This window comes from Hylobates moloch, unplaced genomic scaffold (genome assembly GCF_009828535.3).
Source record: "Hylobates moloch isolate HMO894 unplaced genomic scaffold, HMol_V3 SCAFFOLD_7, whole genome shotgun sequence".
Taxonomy (NCBI): Eukaryota; Metazoa; Chordata; class Mammalia; order Primates; family Hylobatidae; genus Hylobates; species Hylobates moloch.
Genome location: NW_026652282.1, coordinates 95487619 through 95497299, shown reverse-complemented (window position 1 = coordinate 95497299; position 9681 = coordinate 95487619).

Sequence of the window (9681 nt, the reverse complement as noted above, 5' to 3'; positions counted from 1 at the left end):
CTCGGATATGTTTTTATCAGCAGCATGAAGACAGACTAATACAAACCTCATGTTTAAAAATGTACTAACAAACACAGGCGATGTTTGTTCAATTTTATAATTCATATCATAAAACATTTATAAAATGGAATCATAATTTTTGCTTAATAAAGCTCTTAAATATCTCACATTAGTATTATTCATGTGAATAAAAATGATACGTATGAAAAACAGCCTAATGTGTTTTTCAAATGTAATCGTAAAATATACTCTGATTTGAAAACTTCAGTATTTAATCACTAAGTTATTCATAAAATATACCAAATGGGTTTCTAGTCTTTTAAATTTAAACACTTAGTCGAATACTATTTTTAAAATGTTTTATCGTTCTTTTAAAAATATACTTTCTATGAGAATGACTTTTGCAGATACTCTTAAAAAGCTGACTTTTGCTTTTTAGTCAAAAAGTAGCAAACTCCCATAAGATCCTTTTCCATTCCACAGATCTTCCCCTTTCCTTTTTATAAGATTCCTTGAATCTGCCCTCAGCCCCTTAAATTATCAGTATATTATGGATTGCAAAATTGTGAAAATATTCTCACCGGTGTCATTCATTTCCATGGGAAAACATCCAGTTTTAATTTTTGCCCAGCATCTAACTACCTGATGCAGGAAAAATATTGGCATTTCTTAGAGCTGAGATTTTCTAAATTTAATTTCATGCATCCTTGACACCAGCTCAAATAGCATCCAGATTCTAAATGAGGTTTGAAATATGTAAAAAAAAAAAAAAAAAAAAAAAATTCTGCATTTGCGGTTTCCTTCAAACACACACTATATCTCTAGCACCTGGATATTTTCAAAGAAGTCAAGCTCAAAAATATCCTCCAGGCTTTTTTGCCCTTAAGATATACAGTGATATCCCTTATGGATAAAGAAATCCAGATGCCTTCAAAGAAAGTATTATTTAGTGAAAGGGTCTTCAAAAGCTCTTTTGTGAATCTGAAGTTTTCAATACAGCTGTCTATTTTCATAAGCTCAAAAGAAAAACTACGAATAAAGGACTCCTGACTTCATGTCTCTACTAAATTAGACATTTCTTGAAATGTTCATATTACTTATTTCTTTGATGAAATAAGTAAGTAAATTACATAGTCTTCTAGCCTTATTATGACATTGGTCACCTTGCTATCTATAACCCAGTGATGGTGACCTTTTCTGTTCTACCTACTGTCTTTATGTGTGTCATTCCCATTGCTTAGAATTCTGTCTCCTACCTGGTCTGAACAAATACTCTAAATCTTCCAAGCTTCCTATTCCTCTGTGATGATCCATAGACAAGGCATAGAAAAATACCGGAAGGCAGGCCAGGTGCGGTGGCTCACGCCTGTAATCCCAGCACTTTGGGAGTCTGAAGCAGGCGGATCACAAGGTCAGGAGATTGAGACTATCCTGGTTAACATGGTGAAACCCTGTCTCTACTAAAAATACAAAAAAAAAAAAATATATATATATATATATATATATATATTAGCCGAGAGTGGTGGCTGGCGCCTGTAGTCCCAGCTACTAGGGAGGCTGACACAGGAGAATGGTGTGAACCCGGGAGGTGGACCTTGCAGTGAGCCGAGATCATGCCACTGCACTGCAGCCTGGGCGACAGCGAGACTCCGTCTCAAAAAAAAAAAAAAAAAAAAAAAAAAAAAGAAAAATACCAGAAGGATAACTCAAAATATTGTAGAATAGTTTAGAAGATATGATTTGCTTTAATACATGGATCTAACAAGTTTGTGTCTGAGGAGGATAGAGAATATAGCATGGCACTGAATAGAGTCACTTTGGGATTAGAAGTGATTCAAGTTTGATGGGGCTATATGTAAGTATATTGGATGGAATAATGATACCATGGGTGGACAGCAGAGCACTATGAAAAACACCTTCCTTAAATTTAGAGGTCCTCCTCATGTCTTCTCCATGGATAAATCAATAAAGTAAGGGTAGTCAATGTGTTAATGATATGGGAGGGGGACAGCGAAGTGCTAGATAGAGAAAGGCGGGTCCCTGGCTAGGGCTCCACTCTCCGGCCTATGCCCACGGACCTAGGTGAGGACAGGCACTCCTGCCTTCACCCCCAAATGTTGCATTTTCCAACACCACTCTGTCCCCACACGCCTCATCCTGTGCCTATAAAACCCCAAGATCCTAGCGGGCAGACAACAACAAGCGGCTGGACGTCAAGAGATGCACATCTGCAGAAGGAGAACAAGTGGCTGGACGTGGAGAGGAGCACAACAGTTGAAGAACATGCCGACAGGCACCAGCAGACTCCAGCACACCAGGAGGCCATCCACTGGCGAATCGACACGGAGTTTGGCCCGGGTGGTCAGAGAAGAGTCCGGCTACTGGGCGGCCCGACTCCAGGGGGAAATCTTCCCACTCCGTCTCCCTTCTGCCTTCCTCATCTGCTGAGAGCTACTTCCATTCAATAAAAAACACCTTGCACTCATTCTCCAAGCCAAGGTGTGATTCAAATTTTCCAGTACACCAAGGCAAGAAACCCTGGCATACAGAAAGCACCCTGTCCTTGTGATAAGGCAGGGGGTTTAATTGAGCTGGTAAACGCAAGCCACCTACGGATGACTAAACTAAAAGAGCACCCTGTAACGCATACTCAGTGGGGCTTCAGAAGCTGTAAACGTTCACCCCTAGGCGCTGTCGTGGGGTTGGCGCCCCACAGCCTGGCCCTCTGTATGCTCCCCTAGAGGTCTGAGCAGCAGGGCACTGAAGAAGTGAGCCACTCCCCTCGTCACATGCCCTGCGAGGGGGACAAGGTAACCTTTCCAGTTTCATTAATGAAAAGACCTAAAGGGAAGAAAGACTGTAAGAAAAGCTTTGTCTTTGTAATTTTGCTTGTTCTTTAGATCAAAGTTCTTCCAAAAATACTGACACTAATTCGAGTGATAATACCCAGACTTTGAAGAAAATTCAGTTTATGATAGTAGGAAAATTATATGGGATAAAAGTTTACATTAAATGTATTCTTGCTGTGTTAAGTGGAAGGAAAATGTTTAAACACAACGAATTGGTTCTTTGACATTTGATCAAACTTTTTTGTTTACTAAATTGTTCTGTTTTCAACTAGCTACTCTGATGTCCTGTCAGTGCAGGTAGACTGATGCTCTATCAAGGTCATACATTTTGTGATTGTTGACTCTCAAAATTACTTTACTTATAAGGAGTGTTGACTCTCAAAATTACTTTACTTGTAAGGAGCCCATTCCCTGAAATTTGACAAGACTGAATGCTATGCAATTATAAAAAATGAAACTGGGTTTTAAAAAAATGCTTAATGTCAAATTTCACAGATCATTTGACTCTAAATTTTTTTTTTTTTTTTTTGAGACGGAGTCTCACTGCCACCCAGGCTGGAGTGCAATATCATGATCTCAACTCACAGCAACCTCCACCTCCTGGGTTGAAGCCATTCTCCTGCCTCAGCCTCCCAGGTAGCCAGGACTACAGGCATGCCCCACCACGCCCAGCTAATTTTTGTATTTTTAGTAGAGATGGGGTTTGACCATGCTGGCCAGGCTGATCTCAAACTCCTCACCTCAAGTGATCCACCTGCCTCGGCCTCCCAAAGTGCTGGGATTACAGATGTGAGCCACCATGCCTGGCCTTGACCCTAAGTTTTTAAAAAGGATTTGCAAAGTCTACCTTTTATAAATAATAAAAAGAACATAGGTCATAACAGATTAAGTAGGTTGATTTTCCTTGAGATTAATAGTATTACACATGTTTAATTCTACAAATTTAAAATTCAGAACAGTAGAAATCCAAGAAGTCAAATATAGCATCAAAATATCAATAGACCAACATTAAGAAAAATGAACAGAGTATTTCCATTGTCCATAGGCTTGTCTTAAATTACCCATAAATATTTGGTTAATTCATTGCAGAAAAGCCTCTTCTCTATTGTCTTTTTTACTTTCTGTAGGGTTAGTTTCATTAACCTATGGTGACCAACTCTGCTGGTTTGCTGGAGATTGAGAGGTTTCCTAGGACGTCACACTATCAGTGCTAGAAACGGGAGCATCTCAGGCAAACCTTATGCCACAGCTTGCCTAATTCCTGTGGTTTGGTACTAGTTTTGACACAAAATATATATGTGATTACTGAATCTTCCTTGAAGGATGAAACTCTTATGGCATCTGGACCAAAATCTGATTTTAGGTATAATTTCTCCATCACTCTCATCCAAGACTTCTGTATAAGGAACAAGTGAATTAATCATTTTTACAACAGGAGGGGTTAAATCTGTGGGTTACATCTGTGGGTCAAATTGGAGTAACATGAACTTTAAGGCCAGACAAAATAGATCTTGAAATCTGACTCCAGCACTCCCTAGCTGGGTGACATGGAGCAAAATAATTTAACTCCACAAGCTTTAGATTCTACAAATGTCAAGTGGGATGGTACTACTTACCTCAGAAAGTTGGTGCCTAAAAAAGCAAAGTGGCAGCCGGGTGTGGTGGCACATGCCTGTAATCACAGCTACTCAGGAGGCTGAGGCAGGAGAATCACTTGAAACTGGGAGGCGGAGGAAGGTTGCAGTAAGCCGAGATTGCGCCACTGCACTCCAGTCTGGGCGACAGAGGGAGACTCTGTCTCAAAAACAAAACAAAAACAAACAAACAAAAACAAGCAAGGTGGCACATAGCAAAGTTTTTAAAATATTAGTTTTATTTTCATCAATATCATTGAAAGTATCAGAATAGAAAGAGAAGTATGTGGCTTCTTCCTTCTCAACAATGGGGTAATTATCTCAGCAGGTTTAATCCCCACTGGTGGTTGCACAGTACATTAGTCAGGGTTCTCCAGAGAAAGTGAACTAATAGGATATGCGTAGAGAGAGAGAGAGATTTCTTTTTTTTATTATTTTTTTATTTTTGAGTCGGAGTCTCGCTCTATTGCCCAGGCTGGAGGGCAGTGGCGTGATCTCGGCTCAGTGCAAGCTCCACCTCCCAGGTTCACGCCATTCTCCTGCCTCAGCCTCCCGAGTAGCTGGGAACAGGTGTGAGCCACTGCGCCCGGCCGAGAGAGAGATTTCTTTTAAGGAATTGGCTCATGTGATCATGAGGCTGGCAAATCCAAAATCTGCAGGGTAGGCTGGCAGGCTGGACACTCAGAGAAGAGTTTAAGTTCCAGTCTTCTGGCAGAATTTCCTCTTCTTTGGGAGAGATCAGTCTTTTTCTGTTAAGGCCTTCAAATGATTGGATGAGACTTACTTTCATTATAGAAGATAATCTGCTTTACTCAAAGTCCACTAATTTAATTTAAATATTAATCCTGTTTTTGGAATACCTTCCCATAAACATCTAGATTAATGTGTGACCAAGTATTTGGGTACCATGGCCTAGCCAGGTTGACACATAAAATTAACCTCATGTGGAGAGAATGCATGCCATGTTCTCTAAGCTAAATCTACGGTGTTAATAGATTTTTTTTTTTTTTTTTTTTGCATTAGGTTTTAGAGGTATTCACATTCTTTGGCCATATACAAAAGGTGTGAGGTTAGTAAAAACTGAGATAGTCAAGTACTGAAAATACGGAGGAAGCTCCAGAGCATAAAGTGGAGCTCTCGGCAGCTAAGAACCTGAGTTTGGCTCTTCTAGGGAAAGCAGGTATTCCTCAAAAAATTTTTAGAAAGACAGTATACTTCTAATTTTAAACAAATTTTATAAAGGATATGTAAATGCCCAGTGTACTGGCACAGCCAGGTTCCAGTCAAGAAATATGGTGGTTAACCAGCTAGAATCAGGAATGTAGATAATTGGATATTAATTCAAAGAGAATATTAAAACTAAAAATCAAATATGTGGCTGTGAAAAACACAGTTTAGCATCCAGAGTGTAATGCAATAAGGACTGGACAGATTCCCACAGTAGATCTCAAGTTGTTGCCTCTTTTATAACAGATCTTGGACCTCATCAGCTCAGATGTCAGATAAGGCATAGCATCAAGTCAAGAAAGTTAACAAGGTCAGAAAAAGGGATGACAGGAGAGTCAAGATACTCATTATGTGGAAATAGCCTGAAGGTAATAGACTGAAAAGAGCCTTAGAAAAATAACCTGGTAGTTCAAACTGGATTTAAAAAGCGTCTTTAAATTATTATCTGAATTTTTAGCAACATTGTGCACATTTGACCAAATGATCTTATTATAACTGGGCTTTCATCTTCTACTAGAACAATCATCATTCATTGAAAGATAATGTGCATTAGATCAAATTATTCCAACTGAGCAAGATGTTAAATGTCATTTTGGGTAATGAGATAAATGAAGGAAATTTGTAACAAGTGGAACAGTCGACTTATTACACTCTGGAGAATTTTAATCTGCTTTCATGGTAAAGGTTAACAAACACTCAGAGAGCTCCTACTTGTACTTGTCACTTTAAAAGCATTTTTCCTGCAAAGATTTCAAGGTGATGGTGTATTTGCTGCATTTCAAAGGGTATAGGGTATCCTTTGTGGGAATGATAATTTCGTCAATATCATCAAGAGCAAACATATATTGAACACTTTGTAGTTGTAAGGCAGTGAGCTAAGTGCCTGGAACACAGATAGACATAAGATATCCTTTTCTTACAAGAAGTCTCTTTACAAAATAGCCTAAAATATATTTTCTTCAGAATATAGGTTTCTAATATTAGGTTGGTGCAAAAAGTAATTGTGGTTTTTGCCATTACTTTCAATAAAATGTGGACTCTGTCTATTTAAATAAGTAAGTAGTCTTTGGGTTAAAAAAGGCCAGATACTATTCAAAATAGTCCAAGTAATTTAAAAGCTAGTTAAATTACTATTCCACTATATTTCATCAACTGCAGTTCTAGATCTATATCTATCTACTTGATGGAAACAACGGTGATAATGATAAGGAAGGGTAAGACTAAGACGAAAGCTTACTGAAAGAATGACCTTTAAAAATACTATGTTTAATTAAATTCTGTATCTTTTCATGTTAATCAAAATCATAGGCAAATGTCTTAGAAACTTGGATCAAAATCTCACTGACTATTGACAAAATTGTTCATTCTGTGTTAACTGACATTTGTCTAGGATCTCCAAATTATCATCTGTTATCCTGCTGCATAATTTAATATTAAAGTCTAGAATGCAAACATTAACATCTCTGCAAAAATGAATGAGAAAAATCTCATAAAATTAAAAGAAATGCCCCATTTTGTTACAATAATGATAACTGATGTATCATTCCTCTTTGAAAGGAAGCTAATATACCCAGTGGGTATGGATCTTCATTGCAAATAATTGATACCCCATTAGTAAGAAATAAAAATCAAACAAATCTCTAATCCACTTCACAATTACACTATTACTTTTGAAGGGAGAAAGGAGTGCAGATATTTACTTTTAATATCTTGTTCCAACATGGTTAGTTTTATATACTCTTATACTTAAGCCCTCCTGTTATAAAACATCATAAAAGGCATATATATATTTTTTTTTTTTGAGATGGAATTTCTTGTTACTGAGGCTAGAGTGCAATTGCGTAACCTCGGCTCACTGCAAACTCCACCTCCCGGGTTCAAGTGATTCTCCTGCCTCAGCCTCCCGAGTAGCTGGGATTACAGGCATGCGCCACCATGCCTGGCTAATTTTGTATTTTTAGTAGAGACAAGGTTTCTCCATGTTGGTCAGGTTGGTCTCAAACTCCTGACCTCAGGTGATCCGCCAGCCCTGGCCTCCCAAAGTGCTGGGATCACAGGCCTGAGCCACTGCGCCTGGCCAAAGGCATAGGTTTTTGAGTACCGGAAAAACATGGGGTAAACTCACTTTTCCCTGCTCTTCCCCTCTAAATACGCCTAAATACCTTGCAAATTATTTCACAAACAATCAGAAAAGGACCCTGAAGGATGGAGAAAAGAAGTCAGACTGTCCAGAAACTTTAGGACTTGAATAATGACACCATAGTGAGTTGCCCAGGTTTTTCCATATATCCCATACTGTGCTCTGGAGAGGCCTGTAATCAGGAACCTCCAATGAGTGTAGACAAATAAATAAAGGAAAACAAAAAAATTCTCATCTCACTGGCCAAAGGACCCCTCACAAAAAGGCAACCCAACAGAGTCCTAGTAGAAAGATCCATCCTATGTAATACTAACGGAAGCACATAGCCCAAAGTACCATAGCAGCAGCACCAACACCCAGGACAGCAACGGCCAGACCTGTAACAGCAGCAACAGAAGCAGGAGGACCCAACATGGACACACTGATTACTACACACCTGGAGCAGTGGCAGTGTCAGTCAACCACAGGAGCAGTTGCAGCAATCGAATCTACCCCACATTGAAGCAGGTGGCCTGTTCCCCCACAGTGACAGTTGCAGGGGGTTCCCTGCCTAAGCCTAGGGTAGCAACAGAATCATTAGGATCCAGTAAGGGACTCATGTCACACAACGCATCCAAACTAGTAGGAACCCAATCCACCACAGCAGCAGCTATAACCGAGTCTCTGTCCTATACTCAGAGCAATAGCAGCTACATTAGGAGTGTTAGCAGGGCCAATCAGGAATCCATTCACCACTCTACACCCAGATCAGTGGCAGCCCAGTCTGCCATAGCAGCAATAGCACAGCAGGGTTCCTGTGACATACCTGGGAGAACAATGAGACTGATCCTACCCAGGAGCAGCAACCGAAGCCCAGAGTATCCTGCCACTCCCACTCAGTGGCACTGGGCAGTCTAAATTGCACATGCAGAGATTGAGTAGAAATCCAGCAGAGCCAGAAGTACAAAGCCAATCAGAATAGACCCTCAAGGCTCTAAAAATTAAATTGACATTGTAAGTACAGCTCACAAAAGTAGGCAAAGACTCACGTGCAAAATCTAAGTAGGTGACTGGCTGATGAAATAAAAGATTTAAATAGAAACAAGTCTCCTAACATAATATACAACATGTCCGGAATATAATTGTAAATCACTACTCATACAGTATGATGAAAAATACTACTTTAATGAGAACATACAATTAATTGACACAAACACTGAGATAAAACAAATATTGAGATTGTCTAACAAGGATGTAAAGCACGCATTATAAACAGGTTTTCACCAATAATTGTAAATTCTCTTTAAACAAGAAAAAAAAAATAGAAAATCCAAAAAGATTTAGAAAGATGAAAATATTGGAAATGAGAGAATATTAAAAAAAAGCTGAAATTTAAAAAAATCTTACTACATGGGCTCAATAATACAATGGATATGACAGTGATAGAATCAGTGAACTGGATGACTGAGAGACTACTAAATCTGAGCCACAGAAAGAAAATAGGCTTTAAAAAATTATTAGCAGAGCCTAAGGAACATATGAGATAATAAAATAAAATCTAACACTTGTATCATTGGAGTTATAGAAGAAGAGGAAAAAGTATAAAGTTCAAAAATATTTGAAAGAAAATGGCTGAAAACTTCCCAAATTTGGTGAAAGAAGTTCACTTACAGATTCAAGAAGCTGAGGAAAACATAAACGAAATAAGCCCAGAAAAATTCATACCCAGACACATTGAGAGACAGGACTAGCTGGATTTCCTAGGCCAACTAAGAATTCCTAAGCCTAGCTGGGGAAGGTGACCGCACCCACCTTTAAACATGGGGCTTGTAACTCAGCTCACACCTGATCA